At 34.1% G+C, this 21,910-nt stretch overlaps 1 protein-coding gene and 1 long non-coding RNA gene across 14 annotated transcripts in view; one reads left to right on the top strand and one right to left on the bottom strand.

Annotated features, from left to right (window-relative positions):
* Window positions 1-21,910, bottom strand: part of FOXP2 (forkhead box P2) — a 408,792-nt gene that overhangs the window by 250,241 nt on the left and 136,641 nt on the right. Inside the window, exon 4 of one of the 13 annotated variants that reach the window (XM_064656006.1) lies at window positions 15,454-15,557. The exons of the other annotated variants lie outside the window; for them this stretch is intronic. The gene's annotated coding sequence lies outside the window, so the exon portion shown is untranslated. The remainder of the gene's footprint in view (window positions 1-15,453; window positions 15,558-21,910) is intronic. 13 annotated transcript variants of the gene reach the window in all.
* On the top strand, window positions 13,699-20,523 carry LOC135414793 (uncharacterized). The gene is made up of 4 exons (XR_010430830.1): window positions 13,699-13,912; window positions 14,142-14,232; window positions 14,661-15,588; window positions 20,284-20,523. It is a non-coding gene; the product is annotated as an uncharacterized LOC135414793 (long non-coding RNA).

Genomic DNA, 21,910 nt, shown 5'->3' with positions numbered 1-21,910 from the left:
TCATATTTACATTGCACAAAATGTAATCTGAAAATTTAAGCATACACAATAAAAGAAGAAGTAGGCATAGTAAAATTTTGTAGCAGTGATCTCTTCTGAGTAAAGAAATAGAATTACTTGAAAATGAAAATGAGTGGCTACTGAAGATCAGAAGACCAGATAGGAAAACTAAAAATCTTCCAGGAATACTTCATTGAAGCTGAAGGTATTGTATTCACACGATACCTTCATTTACCCAAATATCTGATGGGTAGCAAAATAAAATCTCACCACAAAATGCCATGGTTTATGCACAACATAAGTTTATATTTCAAGAGTAAAAAATCCCAAAGAACCTTTCATATTCTCTCTTTCATAAAAAAAACTACACTGTTAAAGGCATGATTAAACTTAAAATAATTTAGAAAAATTAAGTATAAGATAAAAAATAAATCTATGACTATGCTCCTAGTATACTGAAATACTTTTTTGGGATCTTAAACTAGTGCAAAATTTTATGCATATTATGACACATTAATCAGAATATGACTGCATAGGAACAAAAGGATTAATGATACATGATGGAAAGCAGAAGATGGAAAAGAAGTTTACTGATCTATCTACATTCAGTTAGTAATTATCTTATGGTCTTGAAGTATCTTAAAGTATTAGATTCTAAACAATCTGGAAATGAATGTGAATACTAGCACCAATATAGGCCATTTGTAATAAACTGAAAAAAAGCTGAAAACTGCCAATGTAAACAGAGAAATTATTGTTTTACAGAAAGACCTTAAGGAAGATAAAAAACATCCATTCAGCATCAAAATACAAACTTTTTCAACTACCAGAAAAAATATTAAAATCTCAGGTTCAAGGAATAACCCTCATAATAATGTTCAAACATCCCTAAGTGTGCTCCCAGATAGCAAATTGGATATGAAAAGGGACAAAGTATTACAACATGGCAGAGGAAAGAATCACAATGCAGAAACACAAAAAGATACAGAAGTGCCAGCTTCTGGGAAAGGAGGTCTCCACTACCTTCATACACATTTGGAAAGATATCACTCATGCTTAGCTGGAGTCCCAGTGTACTGTAAAGCCCTAGAGTAGCTGGACCCCCAAAGGACTGTAGATCTTAAGGGAAGTGGTGAATTTCTTTGTTTTTCTACAGCACACAGCACAAGAAAATCTGTGCTAATCAAAGCTACTACTTGGATTCCTATCTCAATGAATAACCACAGCAAGCCAAGCAAACAGTAGAACAATGGTAAGTAGACACGGTAAAAAGGAGGACAGTGAAAGACTGGACTTTCACACAAAATATCAGGGAATATACAAGCTCTGGATCTGACCAGAAATGTTCAACGTAAAGTAAATGCCAGAAAAGCAGCTGGCCTAAATAGCAATGAGTTACTATTTCAACTCTTTGTAATAAGCAATAGCCAGTAATTATATCTACTTAAATTCTTCGTTTAGTAACAACCATACAAGATGCACTGATAACTGCATCTATCTTTCATGGAAGAGGAGAATCATGCAAAAAACTCGCAAGAATATGAAAAATACCCCTCAGGCCAATAACACAATTTCATTTTTCCAAACATTTTATTAGCTCTGCATATGACAGTTCTTCACGTATAAAACCATGGATTCTGAGGAGACCTTCTTTTGACTTGTTCTCAGCTACAACACTGGAATTCATAGCAAGGCAATGATCAGTTGCATATGTTGTGTGCACCTGTGAAAATCTAATCCAAAATATAAGGAGGATTGTTCAAAAACTCTGGACCTACAGGGATGAGACACCTGTTCTGGTTTCATCCTTTGAACTTTGCAACACCCATGAACTACATAATATGGCAGACATGCCTGAAAGCCAGACTGTTTTCATGGTTTCAACGAATATGTACAACTCTCGTGTCATAAAATTACAAATTATGACAAATATAATTCCTAAAAGTAAGTCATGTTAGTTAAAGTAACTGAAACAGCTTGACAAGAACTGGCCTTAGTAAATACCACAACATTTGTAGCTTCCCTGGGTTTTTCTGCTTCCAGCCCACTGTGGAGAGAGTGTTTTAAGTTGCAAGGCAACAGGGGCTGTTTGGAGAGGTGGTACCATGTCAGCAGGGGCACTTGAAGGATGAGGCAAAGGAATTCAAATAAGGGCAATCCAACCTCCAAGTCTCACCTTCTCCCAAGCAGAATTAAAAAGAAGAAACCCCCTAGAAGATTTTTACTAGGGAAAAAGAAAAAGGAACATGCAGGGGGAACCCAGACATTGTCTAGATGGTTAGAAAAAGCTGTAGAAGTAGTAGCAGCTGTAACACTCCTGGGAGAAATTTCAGTATGTTTTATTGGAGCAACTCTGTCCTATCTTGGTTAAACATTTGGGCTAATTCTTTCTTATATCCCTCACATTTTCTCCCCATAAATCTTAAGCTCATACCTTTTAGTTTCTTTTACCTGGCCTTCCCTTAAATTTCAGCAAAAAGAGCAAAACAGAAAGAAAATAAATGGAACTAACATAGTGAAAATCATAAGGCATTCACATGACAAAACAACTGGTACCTCCCCATGTCCTTTTTTTGCCACCACATTTCATGTATATTAATTCATTTCCAGGCTTTCTTCTGGAAGAAAGCAAGAAAGTAACCAGTTGGTTTCAAACAGAAATAAATTCAAACACAATTAAAGGAACAAGTGATTTCTGGGCCTGCTCCAGGTCAACAGGATGGAGCTGAACCATGTCATCCTTGGTGCCCTAAACCTGGAGCCTGCAGCATCTTTGTTCAAGAATCCCACATGCTGCAAGACAATGGTTACAGTGTTTCAGGCTCTCAAAACCAACAATTTCCCAAAAAATACAAACCCTGCCTTAAGCCACATTATCTGATTCAAAAGCTAGACTTTTATTATAAAACAGCATTGGCTCAAGCATCATACTGCAACTGCCCATTAACATTTAACCCTGGCCAATGTCAACTAGCACCATTCCAGGCAATGCTCAGGCACAAGCTGAGTCTGCATAAAGCAGGGACTGCTCCCAGCACACAGTACAGTGGAGGCATCTCTGTTTGGGCAGTGAAAGGAAAAAGAGTGTCGAGATAAGGACAGAAGATACTGTGCCACTTCTTTCAGTGGTGGAGAACAGGTCCTGTCTCCAAGATACTTAGGCCACAAGCTCCATGCAGGACATGCAGTGTCAGGCTGCTCAACCATGGGCTGTCCTTTTTCTAAATGGGCACAAGTCACTTCACATGACCTGTCTGGATTCAAATACTGCTGACTGAGATGGCCTTTAACAATGTAAATGCAACCCCATCATTCTCCATATGTCTGTATGTACTACCTTCTCTCTCTTTCTCAACATCCTATGGAATGCATGGTAGAGTCTCTCTATACTTTCTGATTTTACACACTAACAATACCACAACATATGTGATACTTACAAGAAGTACCCTTCCATTTACTATTTCCTCATTAAGAAGTTTGGATTTTTGGCCATAATGGTAATCACAAGTAATGTGTAAAAATGCCAAAAACATTTTTATACATTTATTTTTAACATTACACTACTCCTCCGATATACATCTTTACCAAAAGTGCAAGGGTTTGGACTTTTTACAAGAAATACAAGAACTCTTGAAATATTTTGCTTTCTAAATTTAGTGGCTTCATATAGGCAAGCATTCTGCTGCTGTTAACACTCATGACATGGGCAAGCAGTATCAGCAGCAAATCCTGCTTTTCCTTCACATAAGACAGTTTATTTGCCTCTTATTCTGCACAATGACACCCTGAAAGGGCTAATCTCCCTTTGTCCCACAGTGACTCCTATTTGCTACTATAGCAAGGAGAGTATCTCTGTGTGCTGCTCCCTGAGAAAACGAACTACAGTTTGTAAATTTAGACTCTGAAGGCTTCACCACAGACCTAGTTTAAAACAAAGTGCAAAAAAGAATTAGTATCAAGTGTAGACATAGCATTTTTGGAGGAATTTTTTTCATGTGCTAACTGGAAGACACTGGCCCCAACTGAAAATCATCAGCTGTCAGACATTCAACTTAAATGATCTCCATTACTTTGCCACACACTTATAACTTCTACTCAAACTGGGGAACTCCACTGCTTTTATTAACAATAGACATTAAAGGACTTGAGCTGAAAACTGTGTAAAATTCATAATAACTAATATGAACTGTGGCAGAACAATCACACCATACTGCCTCTAGGAAAAAAAGTAGAAACAAACTATGGAAACAGATTAGGGAATACGGTTACAATCACTGACTGTACATGTTTAAAAGATAAAAGGATCATTTTGCCCCACTTTTCAGTCCTAATACTTAAACTATTGCAAAATAAGAAAATAAAATGCAGAGAAAAAATCTTGAGTGTGTAAAAGAACAGCAATCTTAATATTGCGTATAAGAGCAAGAATAAAACCAAATGCATTTCATTTTCAGAGATTTAATAATCTGCCAAGTAGTGACAAGAAAAAAAATTTGAAGTGCCTCTATTTTTCATAGGAAGATCTTTTTTCTCTAAAGTTATTGAACCAGCCAAACAATTAGATTTCTGAAGTCCTCCTAAAAATTGTTTTTACAAAGACTTGTTAAATAGACTTGGTTTAAAGTCATGGCCAAAATGACAGGTTTAGAAAGACTTGGTGTATATTTTAGAACTGATGCAGTTCTCCAAACTGTTTCATGTACATTATGTATAGCATAGCTTGAGTCAGTGTAGCCATTGTAAGGAAAAGGAGGAAACACCTTTAGGAACTAACTGTATGTTTTCTCACTTTTTACTCTCCACAGGTGAAAAACACCTGCATAAAAGAGTTTATGCTTTTCACTTATTTCCTTCTTTATGATGTAGAAATAGGCCAGTAAGAAATTTCTGCAGATTTCTCTCCCAAAAACATATGGAACAGAGACTGAGGTTACCCGGTTTCTTAGTTTAGACTCAGGAGGATAATCACACCTGTCCCTGTATTTTTTCTAAAAGAGCTGGAAGTTAAATGAACTCAAATAGAAACTTTCAAGTTGGAGGGATAAAAATATTGTGGGGTTTAACAGTTTGGGTTTTTTAATAAAACCTGAATTTGTTTTCCAAAGGAAAGCAAGTTAAATCAGGTTAATTGAAAGAATTCTAAAATTTTAGCAAACAGTCTCTCTCCTGTACCTTTCTATATTTCCCTAGTACACAGTATGGTCTGCTTACTCATTTTCCATTCTTCCAGAAAAAAACTGAAGGGAAATTCTCTCAGCAAATAAAAAAATTAAAAAAAAAAAAAAAAATAAAAAAAGAGAAAGACAAAACTTATAAGAACTGAATTGCTAAGGATCAGGAACATCAAATGTAAGAAAATGATAAGAATTCATTAAATATTTATATAAGTAACAGTTTTAGGAAACTCAATTAGTATAAAAAGTCAGGCGGCAAGAAACATCTTTTGGAGAAGAATGCGTCTGAACAACTATGGCAAAAATAGTTGATCAATGAAAAAAAATCTATGGACCAGCCAGCAGCCAGGGGTATCTAGCTGTTCCTAGAACAGTCCCTGAATGGGAGGCAAAAGAATTTCCCTGTCCAATGGCATTCATTCATTCCCCTTGTATAATCCCATGTACCATCTATATCTTGTGTTGGATCAAAAAAATGATTAGACATCAGTTCACTTAGACCAGATCTGTCTGTTCCAAACTATAGCAGGAATCAGTCCATGAGCTCTTCTGCTGGTCAGCTATCACCAGAGTACAACAGGAAACCGAGGTGTGGGAATCAGAAGAGTGGCCTAGTGTATTTATTTCATCACATTTGTCAACTGATCTGTGAAGCACAGTGGTACTTTATTTTAAAGCATTGACTGTTTCAAAACAATGCAGCAGTATTCCATAGTTGTGCAATAACCGCAATATCAGTTTTAAATGTCCACGGTCTACGTGAAAAAAAAATCAACAAAATATATTATTGCTTATTACATTATTACTTGTAAATTACTGCATAGCATTATTTTATTTATAATTATTCTAAATTTATGTTACAAGGATTATTGTTATGATTGTTTTACTGTTAAACTTTATTTTTCTCATCTAGAATCAAGTTGAAAGCAGAAAGATTGTAAATCGTATGGATCAAAGACTATACATCAGTGTGTCACACACCATGTGGCATTGTGTTTTGCCAAGTCAAAGTTATGCTCCAAGTTTCAAAACTTCAAACAACTGAAATACCACAACATTCATAAAACAGAACTGAGCTACTGGGAGTAAGAAAAAAATACAAAAAAGGTAACAGACCTCAACAGCAGATAGTAAAATTAACATTTCAACAGTTCTTGCCTTTCATCTCAGTCTCCATAGTACATTTTTTCTGGAAAAGCTACGATTTAGGTTTAGCAAGATGCAGAATTACATAAAACATCTGGAATATGGGACAAGGAATATTGGCTTATTATCCCTGGTGGACCCTCCCTATGAAAAATTTAATAGGTCTGTTTTGGTAGTTTTAATCTCCAGAGCACCCCAAGCTATGTTATGGAAACATCATCTTGGTAATTTATATTAGAAAGAACACCTGGTGATGAAAGCAAATATACCCTCTTTAAAATTGTGAGTGATTTTTCTTTAATCCTAAAACTTTTCATCTTCTTAAATATATAATTTTTAACAGCTTGACTAAAAATTAGTTTTTGTATCTTTGAGACTGATCACATTGTAACCATTGTGAACTTAACACTATTTTATTAGAGAGCTACATTTCTTCATTCCTGTCTTCAGAGAACAAGTCATTTTGTCTTTACTTTGACATTGGCCTTTTACAGATTACAGAGGAAGCTCTTTTGAATCTTATATGAATATCACAAAATCACTTAAAATGTTGTCCGTTTATTACTTCACAGCTTCGAATATTAAGGGAAAAAAGAACTGTTAAATAGATTTCTAGTATTCTTATTCCTATCTCTAATTTTAAAGGTAGAGTTAGCTATAAATAATAATAAATACATAAATTTTGTCACAATTTATTCTAGGACCAATTTCAAGTGACAGTATGCAGCATACATAAATTATATGAATTCTGATCTGTATTTGCTTTTTGTGGCTTCTTTTATGTTTAGTATACAATTTCAAAATAATTAGCAAAAATCTATATATGAAAGCAGAGAAATTATTTTCCATTAAAATCATTAACTGGTTTCCTCTGAATATAAATACAGGTAAAATGCTATATAACTGAAAATTAAACATACAACTTTCTCATATCACACTGCTTTATGCTTTATTATAAAACCACAATTTTGACTGTTGTTAATGTATTATTTTATCATTAAATGAGAAATTAATGAAAGTACTGGTCAATATATAAAGGAAGTTACTAATAAAAATGCATTCTATACTTTGCAGCTACAATTAGATTTTCATTTATCAAATTTCTAAAGAAACAACACATGTACAAATTAATCTGTTTTTATCATTTAACATACCTCACTTAAAATACATTCTAAAACATATTTTGTGTTTTCTAACAAGAAAGCCCATAATCTGTGGCTTATAAAGATTTTCAGAAACATTTTTTTATTATTTTGACACTGATACGCCTACATTTCTAATATTCCAACCCTGCAACATTTTAAATGCAATTAAAAGTGGTTATGAAAGAGTGTGGACTTCCTTGTGAAGTAGGAAATCACTCTTGTGATTAACATGCAAACGAGCTCATGCTGGCAGAATAGATTGGGGTTTTAAAACCCCAATTACTTTTGTATGATTATCTATTTACCCGTACACAGACTATTTTCATTTTTCATCTCATACAAAGTCATCCTGCTTACATTTTTAGCACAGCAATTAATATTTACAGTAATTATGACATCAAGCACTATTGAGAATAAGCCAAGTGAATCATTTACCATGTTTTTTAATATATATGTTATTAAAATAACATCTATGGTAATGTATTGCAGAGGACAGAGATATATTATTGGCCTTTATACACAATCCAGCCTAATACAACATTGTATTAGCTTTAAATTTAGTTAAGGGGCATATTACTTTTAGTATCTGAGTAGGTCAACTGCTGTTCATTCAGATTACAAATGCCAAAACTCTAAAGTCTGTAACTGCTTTGTATAAAGATTAAGGTTTGTTTAAACTTTCACAGTAAAAATAACAATAAAATTACTTCCTCACTTTTTTTTTTATTTTTCCCCCTCTTTTTTTAGTAATAACAGACAATTCTTAACTTTCACTAACACACTTTGATTCATACCTGCTGCAGAGTGCACATATACACATTTTTTCCAGACTTCTAAAGAAAATTATAATGCATTAATGACAGGAACTATGGTAATGGAAAAAGGTCACCCTCTTTTGAACACCTTCTGTTTTAAACCATTATATATAAAGACATTTGAGAAAGCAAAGAATTAAAAGGCAGCCTTTGTGCAACCCATTACTGAAATATTATAGAATAATCTATATCAAATGTAGTGGAATAGCAGATTCTTTTGGATCTAAATTTACTGCAGCCACAGAAATGCTTTTATGCTTATTATGTATCTGCATGTTGATTCAATTATTAAAGGGACACCTGACAGCAGACTTACTTAATTGAATTAATTAAACTGGGTGAATAATCACAGAATTACTATTGTATGAAATTTGTCCTGAGAAGTAACACTGGCATTATGAAATTGCAAGTAATTTGAATGGTAAAATACACTCAGCAGAGCAGTGTTCACTCACTGTATTCTGAAATTCTTCACCTCACACATGAACAAATAGGACATAAAAATGAATAGAAAGCTGTGAGTAATGAATGCTTCTCCCTATCTATTTTAATTTACTATGTGAGTCCAGATACATCACTAGATCTTTTAAAAACTTTCCAAAAAGGATTCAAAATAATAGTAGTAATTTTATTCTCTTACTCAAAAATGATACAATGGAGTGGACTATCAGATACCACAAGAGAGGTACTGTAACACTGAAACACTTGTGTAAAACAGTACTTCTAACTGGAAAATCTAGAAAATATTTTAATATGTCAAATTAAAAATATGCAAGTATTGTTTACTGACTAAAGCAACCAAATTAAAGATGTTATTTTAAAAAAATTTAATAGATTGATACAGTGAGCTTCTACCACTGATTTTAGCAACAGGAGCAATTTTCTTTGATGATTAAATGTTATGACATACTGCATATAATATATTCCTTTTAAGATCTTCTGAAACAATTTTTTGTTATTATTAAAACCAGTTTACTGATTAAGTTCAGAAGAATTTATTATGCTGTCTTCTATTTAGCTGCATTTGATAATGCACTAAATAGAAATTTTACATGACAGATTTTTTTTAAGCACACATTTTCTGCTGCTCCTGCTTTCACACCAAAAAAGAGACAAAAAAGCCTCACTGCTCAGAACAGAAGTTTATACTGGCAGAGGATATTCCTGGAGTGCAAGCACCCGATATGACATATATCCAAGTCCCAGCTATTAGCTCTGCATCACCAGTGGGTATTTTTCTTACTTCCTCTTGCAAGGTTTTTGTTTTGGTTTGCTTTTGCAATAATCTCCATAATAGTAAAATGTACAAAATTGTGAAATTTCGTATGAGAGAATGGTGGGACTGGATATTTACCTTAGTCTAAAGTAATCTGCAGCATAGTAAAAGCACACCCACCACCTTTTTTTTTAATCACAAATGTGTTTTCTCTTGCTAAAATTTAATATTGATGATTCTACAGATAGAAAATATTAATTTAGAAGTTATTATTTATTTATATTACTAAAAAGAACATGAACATTTATGGATATTCTGTCAGAATATTTTAAAATTAAATAATACGACATCTAACATCTATATACTATAAATCACTGACTTTTTTACATTCATATTTTTCCTCATATTCCTACTTGAATATAATTCATTTTACAAATATGTCTGATCCTGCCTCTGACCTTACTACACTTTAAGCTCTTTTCTGCTCATGGAAAGCTAATTTGCATTTTTAAAAAAATGTGGCTGTATTAATGATCTAATTTACCACAAAAAGGCTTTATAATAAATACAAAAAGGACAGCCATTAGCTTTCTTTCCACAATAAAATCAAAACAAAAAATAAACCATCTCATTTACACAACAATTAACAGGGATTTTTTTCCTAACACAATACTAAATGAATCTGTACAGTTCAGCATCCATAAACATTATATATTGTGGAGTATTCTTACTCTACTATCAAAATAAGGAATATTATAAATATGCAAAGTTTTACAAAACACTTTTCTAAGAAAACTATACATCCATTTTAATACCTATATTAATAACCACAGTGGTTAGATTTTTCTTTTACATAAATTATACAAAGTACATTGGAATTACATACCATTTTAATACCAGTTTATTATAGCTTTATTTCATAATATCGGAGGTGGAAATGGAAACAGTGCCATCATGTGATACTTTTCAGGCTACTTCACTTTTTTTATTTCCAAGGACTGAGTCTGTTGCTGCTATACAAATAACAGTTCCTAGAAAAGCACGCAATGGCAGCATAATTTATTATATGCCATGCTGTAACTAGATCATTTTAGGTATTTTTATGCATTAAGTATTGAAAACACCTTTTAAATCTGCAAAGATAAATAAGAATATGATCAGTAAAAATATTACTTAGCTCATTTATTAAAAGTTCACAAATTATCCAACACAGTGTTGTGAAATTTCTTCCAGTTTACAGTCAAGATATTAATCCAAACAGATTAATTTTTACAAAGGAGCCCAGAAGTTAAATTCAGTGGTTTTAATTAGTTCTGGGCAGACTACCTGGAAAAAAAACCTAATATGTGAAATCGTCACAGGCATACAATATCAAAGCCAAATCCAACTCGTATTATATTTACTTTACAAGATATTTTATTTTAATAAAATCAGACACACGGTTATTTTTTATTTTGTATCTATTTGATATTGAAATGAAGGCATTTTTCTCCCTAGTGGTCAGCATAAACTAGAAAATCCAGACTTGATGCTAAACACGCGTATTTCCACTTATCTCTTCTGTTTTCCAGAGTTCAAGACAACCATTTAACAACTGCTTGGAATCTAGAAATACAAGTAATCTATTAAGTCTGAAATCCCACTTTAATGCACAACTCACAGCTGCCAAATCTCAAACTACTTTGTAGTAGTGGGGGCTTTTAAAATATGTCTTTATACAAAATTAAACCCTTACAGTGAATTCATTGAAGCATGGGTGCAAGTTGATAAAAAAATGCAGGAATTGTAACTTTTAAAATGAGCCCAGATGCTAGATATTGCTTATCAAGTTTCAGAATTTATAGAATAGGAACAACAACTGAATTCTCCAAGATTAAAACTCTGTACAAAATTTAACTGCTTATAATTCCATAAGAAAACTGTTACTATTATGTGCTTATTTTTAAGCATATGGGCATGTACACCCATGTAAAAACATTTAGATTTCTTTATGTAGGACTCAAAAATTCATGGTATATGCATGCAAGCCACCTATATGAGTTATGTTCAAGAGTGTTTTGAGTCTGGAACAAGCAGAGATTTTTATAAAAGTATGTTTCATATATTCAGAACTCCATTTATGGGTCAGCATTACAGCTGGTGAACATATCTGCTTTTGTTAAAGGGTAACAAAGCAAACCCCTCCGCCCTTGAGAACCTTCAGAGGGCAGGATACAAGACTGAAAACATGAAATATAAGAAAAATACTGCAGTAAGAAAATAATAGCAAGAAATAATGTTATGCTCTTACTTAAATCGAATATGTACTACTTATAGGTAACATTTTATAAATTGTTCAAACTAAACCAAATTGCATTTAGCAGGTTGGAAGGCAGGTCATTGGCAACTGTGTAAGTACTGAACTGTACACTTAGCCCAGGAAAGCTCATTTTTTATGTTTGCAACCCAACAAGGAAGTTTTTGAGAAACAGACTAAAAAGTGAGAGAGCTTTCATTACCACTATTGTTACTTATTCTTCAATTGCTTGATGTTTTCCTTAGTGCCAGCAATAACCAGCCTGTCTCCCCACCTGACACTTCCACCTTGACAAGCTGGATAGAAAACTAATTTGACTGGAATGTTACCAGCACGAGTGATACCTGGAACTCAGTGCAATCTGTACCAAGGTATTTAATACCTATATTAGGGGGTGATTCTAAATCTGTTTGGTTCTTGTTGGTAATTATCATCCTTGAGTGTGATAAAAACTTCTTTTTCCTATGGTTAGGGTTTAGACTTGGTCTCCCCCAAAAATCGGTAACTATTTCCCATCATCCCGAAACACATAAAACCCACATCAACATTTACTACATAGTTTTATTACGTTGTTTTTGAGCTGGATCATGAGTATTAACAATATGACCTTACAAAACAGTGTCAGGATACTCACAGTGCTGTACAGAAACAAGACTATAAGTCAGATAAAATCATAACACTAACTGGATTAAGCACTAACTACAGGAAATCATAATCTGGTGGGGCATTTGCTGGTTGATCAGCAAAGATATTTGAGAAATCTGTAAAAGGGAGGCAAAACTGTGGTCATTTTCATATCCCTTCCCAGTAACCTCTTCAACACCTATCAAAAGAGGAATTTGCTTGTTTTCTGTGTTCTGCTTTTCCTGTGATGCCAAAAACAGGTGCTCACTTAAGACAGATATATTAGGCTGCAGATGAATACTTTGAACGTCCGTGGAGGAGAGTATTCTACATAAACATCTGCACAAGTATTTCTACAACTGTGAACTAAGGGAGGGGCTGCACTACCCTCTGGGTGAAAAGACAAAATTACATTTCTTATCTGTATTTTTATTTCTCTACTGCAGAAATTCAGTGTTCTATACAGAAGTCAAAACAGCAGAATGAACATCAAATATTTGAAGGGGAAGTTCTAATATCTCACATTCCCAATTAAGAAGATAGAAAATTTCAAAATTGTAAAAAATAGAGAAGTAATTTTTTTAATTTATTAGAGCTGAGATCTTTAGGTAAATGTATTGGGCGGGAATCAAATGGCAGACTTGTAGATGGCTAACTCAGAGGCTAGTACTTGTCTAACCATGTAGCACCCATCTATTTGAATAAGCCACAAAATCTGAAAGATTCCAAAACTACTAATTAAATTGCTGCAATACAGAATCATTGGACTTGGATGGATCAAAATTAATTGGGTCAAAATATATAATGTAGAACTTCTCAAGCAAATGATTAGACATTTTCCAAGGTTTTGAAAATTTTAGAAAGCACAGTTTTCACCAGGTTCTACACACATGGTTATATCATCTCCTTAATTCATGAAGAGACTGGGAACAAAAAGATTTTCCCATACTTGTCAAGGCACACTTCAAGAACAAACAACTTTAGTTACTGTGTAAGGCTTTCTCAAATAGAAATATTGTTACTCACGTTAACTTTCCAACACAAACAAAATGTCAGATGAAATAAGATATACTGTCAGAAAAGAAAAATTAGCCATATGTGGTGGTTTAAAATTAGGTTCACTGATAGCTGCAGCACCATATTCCATCACCTGTGAGCCACAGGTGGTCTTATAAAGAGAGTTACATTGTAAGGTGATAATGGTTCCCATCATTCACTGACATAGTTAGAAACTAGGCGTTTACTCAGCAGTTGTCATTGAAGTCAATAGTAAGGAACAACTAAAGGTTCTTTTGTGTAGGGACAGCTGAAACAAGGCCCTAAGTGGGAGCAGCATGCATAAGCCCATGCAGATCTCCAGTTACAGGTTACAAAGCAATGTATATCAGGGTCTATGAGACATGGAAATGTCTCACTGAACAATGACGCTCAAAGCATCAGTCTCCATGAAACAGTCTTTCATAAGGAGGTCTAAAGTTCTACGGAGAGGAAAACAAGTAATAATTTAGTAATGACTCTACTGAGGTCAAAGAATACCTAAATAAATTCCTATTAACAAGCCAAGTAGAAAGTTGCACAGACTGTTAATTAGAAAATACCAAAAAGCTGTCATTATCAGAGTCAGTGCAAATGAAAATATTTTTGTATTTGATAATAGTCACAATCAAAAGGCAGAGATGGTCAACATATGGCTAAATATAACTGGACATATTTTTCTATCTGTAGACTGACAGACAAAAGGAAAATCCCTGGAGGATGAACTCAAGCTTCAAGACAGCTTAAGTATAGAGTTTGATGTGTGCGAAAGACACAGGAGGTCAAGTAATCCCCTTATGGTTAGAGAATATATAGTAAAAATTCTATTTGCTTGTAAAGTCTCTTTATTTCACTGGTCTTTCAGATAAAGTATTATGATTAAGTGACACATGGTCTTTAGTGGGATGCACTGGTTTCTGGAATGGTATTTACTACTAGAAACCTGATAGAAGAAAAAAGATTGAAATAAAGAAAAAGGTCTGAAACAAAAACCAAACAAAAAAGTCTTAATTGCTAAGTCGCTCATTTTGGAGTGGAACATTCCTTCCACTCTTATCCTAAGACTGTTTTGCCCACTGAACTTATTTAAGGTCTGCAAAACCTGCCTCTCTGTTGAATGGATAGCTACTGCCAACTTTCTTCTATTTGGACTCTTCAACAGGAAGAGGGAAAACACTTTCTTTTTCAACTCCCTTATGCTACCTGCAGGGTTTCCGTGGGGGTTCTAATAATACTTAATTGGAAAGAACACACAAAAGTACATTCTGTCTCTGAAGAAGCTTCTGATGCTGGGTCTCCATACTTAGTTACTCATTGCCACCTGAGGCAAGATTCTTAGGAAATTAATACAACGCTCAGAAGCAAGGAGAAGCTCCAGATAAGTTTAAGTTGTCATTGGTTGTTTGTTTTTTTTAAGCAGAAACAACCACAACAAATGCAGTTTCTCTGAAAAGAGAACAAGTGTTTTCAGCTCAACACAGGAACAACAAAAACACAAAATGAAACAGTTCCATGATGCTATTTTCAACTTCATTTAACAGAAATAAATCAGGCTGAAAAATATGGAAATTCCTACAGACAAATCAAACTACCAGAAATTGTATCTCTTCAGCCTGTGAATATACAAGTAGAATTAGGTTTTAAGACATGAACACCAGCACCGGTTCAAGATGATACAGGTGATATTTTCCACTGTCAATCAACATTAAATCAATTCCCAGTTTTGCTTTCAAAGAAGCACACTTGGAATTTGGCTGCTTGCAGTATTTCAGATGAGCCATAAAACAGAATTCCTGAACACTTGTGCTTACAGATCACATTGCACTTCACAGCTGTTGTGTTTTACCCCAGCAGAGGGTGCATTTAAGCAAGTGGAAAAAAGCAATTTTCTTTTAAACATAGCTTCAAGTGCTTAGGGGTCTTTTTGAATGAAATGTAATGCATACATATATTATATTTTAAATATATTAAATAATTCATAACAAGTAATTATTAGGCCTACCTGCAATGTTTATCTCATTTTCTTCTAGTTCCTCATGTGCCACATTGAACAACAGCATAATGCTGCAACTAGCTAGATGGAGCAGTGAAGTCTGAGGAGTAGACCTAAATTTCACAACATTGTGATAAATACGAGGTCAGTAAATCTGTATGAAGGAATTGTTACTATGATTACTTTTTAAAAAGGAAAATTTTGATTAATCTTCTACATTAGAAGAATGCTGAGATTGCAAAAGCAAAGCATTTAAAAAACAGAACATGCCTGAAGTAAAGCTCTTCATATGGCATTATTTCAACCTCCTCTGCATGACCTTTCCTCCATTCTTTGTTATTGTGTGCCACATTATTTGTTTCCCCAGGACCTACGTTTCATCACTGCATTGGATAGACTAGTTTTGAAAATGAACTGGGTAATTTTAAAGACTTGTATTTAGTATTACTTAGTGCAGAGACTGTTGTCTCTGTCCTGTGTTCCCTTTGTTGCTGAAATTGTAAGGGATATGTCCAAAATATGCACAGTTTTGGAACTGGAGGAACTTTTTAGGGAAGCATAATGCCATTTCAAAAATGGATTTCTGCCACAAATAACTTTTCACCAAGCTCCATAAAATGAAAAAATATGAACAAATTACCATTCAATACAAATTCTTCCTTTTCAAGATTGTCATACACATCTACCATTATGGTAGTTAGATGTAAATAAACGCAAAACTTTCTTAGAAGTTCATGCATATTCTCTTTTGCATGTATGTTCTCCAGTGAAGTGTCACGAAGTAACCTATTTTCATAAATATTTTTGTCTTGTGGCCAATGAAAGTCAAAATTCAGAAAAGAAATAGTCCACAATTATCTTCCTACTAATTTTTCTTTCTCCTAAGTGAAAAAAACCCCTCACCTTTTCCAGATTTAATGTTAGAATAAAAAAAAGACAGCTGTCATTCTTTATAAAACACAAACTAAACTGTATTTGAAGGAGCAGGGATTCCAACCAAATTGCACAGGATTAATTAAATGAAGCATTTTCAAAGAAAACACTTAATAACATGTGGCTAGTAGTTCTGCTTGGATTGGACAATGGCAATTGGACATGGAATGAATAAAGAAATAAATTAGTATGGGTGGAAGCAAAATAAGAACAAACCCAGGTAGTTCTGTAAGCACATCATTGGGCATTCTTAATGCTTCTTCCTCAGCAGATGCACTATTTTGCATTTTCCTGTTATATAGTCCATCTGTTTTCATGGATATAAGCATCTTTGAGGCCTCTACTTCTCAATCAAATTTGTGTGAAGTTGGTCAACAGGTTCAAGACTTATTGTGGGGGACTGACAGATAGTATGATTGCATCAACTTACAGAAGTTCTGCTTCCTTACAAAAGTATGATAAAAATAGCAAATCTAGGCTATGTTAGCCTAGGAAATAGACAATTCCACAGCAGGGCACTTTCTGCAGGGAAGGCCTAGCCAGGAAGAACACAGGAATACAGTGTTCAGGTCTAGCAGTAAGAATTCTCAAACTGCCATAACACAAAAAAAAGGAGAGCAGACAAAAATACGGCCAGTACTACACCAATTATTAAAAATAAGATTAATCAATTAGAATATTTTTACTAGCATGCTAAAAGAAAAAAGAAATGTAATATTTTAATATATCATAATTATCTGTTAGCAACTTTTGATTAATTCTGTTAGAAAATCTCAGATAGGTCTTAACATAAGGAAGAGCTTGCTTCTTTGAATTCAAACTATAGCATGGTATTGGTTAGGTAACAGAACATGACAGACCAAATTAATTTAACTGCAATACTTCAGATACAGTTTTATCAAGTATTAATATAGCACAAGACTTCCAATTGTTATGACCATGTTGTCATCAGTTTAGGTGCAGTAACTCCCCTTTTAGTAGTTCAGTCATGCTTTGAATACTCCAGTGCACTTATCTCACCTCTTATTGATTCACCAGAAGAAAAGCTGCTTGTAAAGAATGGCATGGTCTTGTTACAGGACAACTTATATAATATCTTCATTTTGTTTCATTCATTGTAATGTTTAGTATGAAATCAAGATTAGGTCATAGAAGACAACTGCCATGGAGGAGCTGCCACTCTGAAATATCTTATATAGCATTACTGTCAGATGTACCCTAAGCATCAGGCTTATAAGGGTGACCAGCACTCATTCATGCATTTGGTTAATCTTGTTGCACATACAGTTGGTCTCTTGACTTAATATAATGCATTCAACACATTCACAAGTATAGAATTGTTTTTTCCCCTTAAGTCAGTGCCTCTGGTAAATAAGTAGCAGAAGCTGTCTCCATTTGGTGCACTTATTGGTAAGAAGACTGCTGAGGAACTCATTCATTCATACTGGACTATTGTAATGTATAAGCTAGTTACGTCACCTAACTTTCTCTCTTACTTTTCTGCACTAGACATGAAATTCATATCCACCTTATTTGCTTAATGAATGGGTTTCTCCTAATATAAAAGTTACAGATACAAGAATTTGCACAATCCTCTGTGGCATCACAAAAGAGATGTACAGCTTTGCTAATTTAAGTAACTTTTTAAGTCTAAAGCAACTGAACTTAAATATGTAGTAGAATTAAATTGTATGAGAAGCAGCACAACATCATTATAAAAGATAGGAAATACATTAGTAACATGAGGAATGGTGAAACCGTGAATTAAATTTCACAGTTGCTACACATGTTTAAGTAAGTAAACACAGTTTGCACAAAAGATTTTTCAACTGGAAATCAGAAAAAATAAGGTGAAAAAAAAGAAACAGCTAAAGAAATCTCTAACACTGAATTTCAACAGTTTAATTTCTTTTTGTTTAAATGCTCATTTACAGATAAAATGTGTAATGAGATCACATTCATCAAACTGTCCACTTAATGTAACAATATTGCATCTCACTGACAAATCAGACATCAATTAGAAGCTGTAAAATTTAATTAAACATATCCTAATCACAGCTACCACTGTAATGTGACCCGCACCTATGCATGCATTTCACGTATCACTACATGACAGCACCGCACTTCCTTCCATTTTTCCTGCTACCATCTTGAGGACTTAAAATGAAGGTTTTCAGAGACAGAACCAAATGGAAATAAGAGGGGGGGGGAGAAAGAAGTTGCTGAAGCAGAAAGACAGAGATAAATACACAATATCTGTAATACAGGCATACGGGAATTCAAGACATAGGTATATATGTTCAAAAATAAAACAAGTAAAACACAAATGCTGAACTATGTGGCTATATTTTCACCTTCATGTCCTAGCAACTACACAAAGAAGGAAAGCTTTGCTTTCATGCTTTATGACCTCCTAAGAAGCTTCTTGATGGCATTACAGCTGCCTTGTATTTACTGTAACTGTATTATATTATTATATATGTTATTAATATGAATTAATATGAATAATATGTACTAAACCCACAGAAGAATATTAATAATTTGAGGCATCATTGCCTGCTGCTCTAGAACTCTTACACTTTAATTAGTATATATATTTTTATATATATTTCCAATAAAATGGAATAAAAGTAGTCTAATCATCAACATCACTAAAAATGTCACAGGACACAAAGTTCAGCATAGATTTTACTCATGGTCTTCACAGAACTTTAGAATATGGTTTCCTGAATTAATTCACAAATGACAGAAGACAAGTATTACACACTTATTCACCAGACTTCTTCCAGCCTTGTGTCTTTCTTCCTTCCATTGTGACACCATTAACAAGTTCCATTCTGTCCTTTGTGGTTCCTGAACCTCTCTTTTGCTGTGTCCCTGTCCTGAACAACATCTTTTCTATTAGAGAGCTAATAGTTATTCACCTTTCTCTGCTACACACACATATGATTCCTTTTATACTTCAGAATTATTCATTCCCATGTACATGTTCCCCTCACTGCTACTTTTTCCCCTCTTCCTTGGGATCAGAACCAACACCGAAAGATCAAGATGGTTGAGAGACCACACCTAATTACTCAGCATCACTGTCTAGCTACATAAAATACTTTTTTTAACTTTTATTTGTCAATAATTATGACTTAGGCCTATTACCACCACTGGAGTCATCATTCTATATGTTAATGGCTTCTTACAACACTATTTTACCGACGTCTTAATCAAAAACAACATAACACATTATCACATCAAATCAAATACTGAATACTCATTCCATCCTAGAAAGCTGTCATTAATCTGGTTGATTAACAGTAGAAAAAATATTGTAAGATTTGAATGGCAATAAAATGTAAATATTTTCCCATCCCTGAAAGTGTTCAAGGCCAGGTTGGATGGGGCTTTGAGCATCCTGGTCTAGTGGAAGGTGTCCCTGCCCATGGCAGGGGTGTTGGAACTGAATGATCTTTAAGGTCTCTTCTGTCACAAACAGTTCTATGATTCTGTGATTCTACATCACTTTAAAAAAATCAACCTCAGTAGAATAAGGTATAAAATATCAAACATCAGACTAGCTGCATCTGTTCTGCAGGCATTTCTGCTACGCTTCTACTAAGGCAGAAAGTTAGATAGAAGAGAGACTTTCTCAAAGCCAGAGGAAAGCCACATTAAACTCAAGCTTAGTTTTTCATATCCCTTTAAAAGACCTAGACTGAGGTTTAGGTACACTGCAACCACTACTGCAACTACATTTTCCATATACTTACTGGAGCTAATGTGAAACTAGCCAGTCCAAGCGCTATGAGCCATCTAGACATAGCTCTGCTGAACTCAGCACAGGCTGCAAAACCTGCCTGAGAACCAGAATAAATATGCAATTACTTAACTCTCTCTGTACCTCCTGTCCCACAGATTTAGACTCGGCAGGAATCCCAGATGACTATAAAGGAGAAAGTGACTGCCATTGAATGACACCCCTGAGTGCTCTTGGAATAAATCCAATATTGAGTGTCAAGCACAGAAGAAAAGCAGGAAACAATGTTGCTTTTACAGTGAAACCAGATAATTTAAAGATAAATAGAGAAACTAGACCCTAACATAACTATCATATACTAAAATCCAATAAAAAGTTAATAAATTTTGGAAAAGCAATTTTAGTATTTGACATTATTATTTTAGTTACTTTTCATATATATATTCACATAGTTACCCAACTCTTATTAAAAAATGTTTCATTTACAGGAAGGTGTCTCCAAGATCTGATTATTTACAATATCTTCTCCATTTTATATGTTTCCAAATAAAAATTATTGACACTTTGGGACAGAAATACATGCTCCAAAATATTAAATGAACTTTTTATATCAAATGGTTGCAACAGATTGACACTCAAAACTCTTACCTGAAAGAGACACTGTACCTCACAATGCTATTTTAATAAATCAGGTTCTAAAATACTAATTACAAGAACTGATTAAGCACTACATCTTAAAAGAAAAATATTCTGCAACCTCCCACATGCACACTTTCAAAGCTATGGAACAGGAACTGAGAATTGGTGTGCAGCCTCAGATTTGGAACTTCAGAAGATTATGTATCAGATTCAAATAACTAGGAATTCCAGATGGCAATTCTTGTTTACATGGATCACAAAATCCATAATCTCAGAATTTCTGTAGCTTATCCATCATGTACAGTTTATTTTAATTGCCAGAATTTTGAGCTTGCTTTGTTTGTTTGTTCCATTTTATTGAATAAAGGGGTTGGGGGAGGGAGAAAGGGAAGGCAGGGGGAAAGAGAGAGAAAATTATTATCTTGAATATTTTTATCTAATTGTTTGATGAACAATTCCATAAAGTACTTCAATAAATCTGCATTTCCTAGTGGATGAGTTCAACATCCCAAACACAAGAATCAAAAATCAGCAGTAATGGCAAGAAGATTTTGATAATATGACAGTCCTTTCTGCTTTCTGTTGCAGTTGGATAAGCAGTGTAATAATAAAGGCTGTCACTCTTTAGGGGGTTTCTGTACACAAGAAGTTCAAAGTTGACTCATAGCACCACAGTCCCCTTCTATGGGTTAAGATACACAGTATACCAGTACCTGTAGACTCTGCCACTGACAATACAAGGCAGACAACATTTTTCTTAAAAAGTGCTCTACAGCTACTCAGGTAATCACAATAAACATGAAAAGAAGATAACAAAGTAGCTCTGAAATAATATCTCTGGTATGAAAAGAATGAAGGATGCCAAGTTCCAGAGATATTGCTTAAGGCTTTCTGCAAAATTAGGATACATTTTCAGGACATGAAAGTATATCAAATAGTGAGTTAATTCAGTTTAATTCAGTTTAATACCCATAAAACATAGTAACATGCATTTCAACAGGTAAGCACACTCACTGTCACCCATGAGCTTACAGGGCCCTAGTTAGGATTGTTTTATACTTACTACACACTTCCTGCTTTCCAAAACAGTGAGATTAAAGCTACCTCTAGCAGGTTACACAAACTATGTCTGTTCTCCTAAGTACA

The sequence above is a fragment of the Pseudopipra pipra genome, chromosome 5 (genome assembly GCF_036250125.1).
Source record: "Pseudopipra pipra isolate bDixPip1 chromosome 5, bDixPip1.hap1, whole genome shotgun sequence".
In the NCBI taxonomy this organism is placed as follows: Eukaryota; Metazoa; Chordata; class Aves; order Passeriformes; family Pipridae; genus Pseudopipra; species Pseudopipra pipra.
Note: the sequence above shows the minus strand (reverse complement) of the source record. Positions and strands in the feature narration are given on the sequence as shown.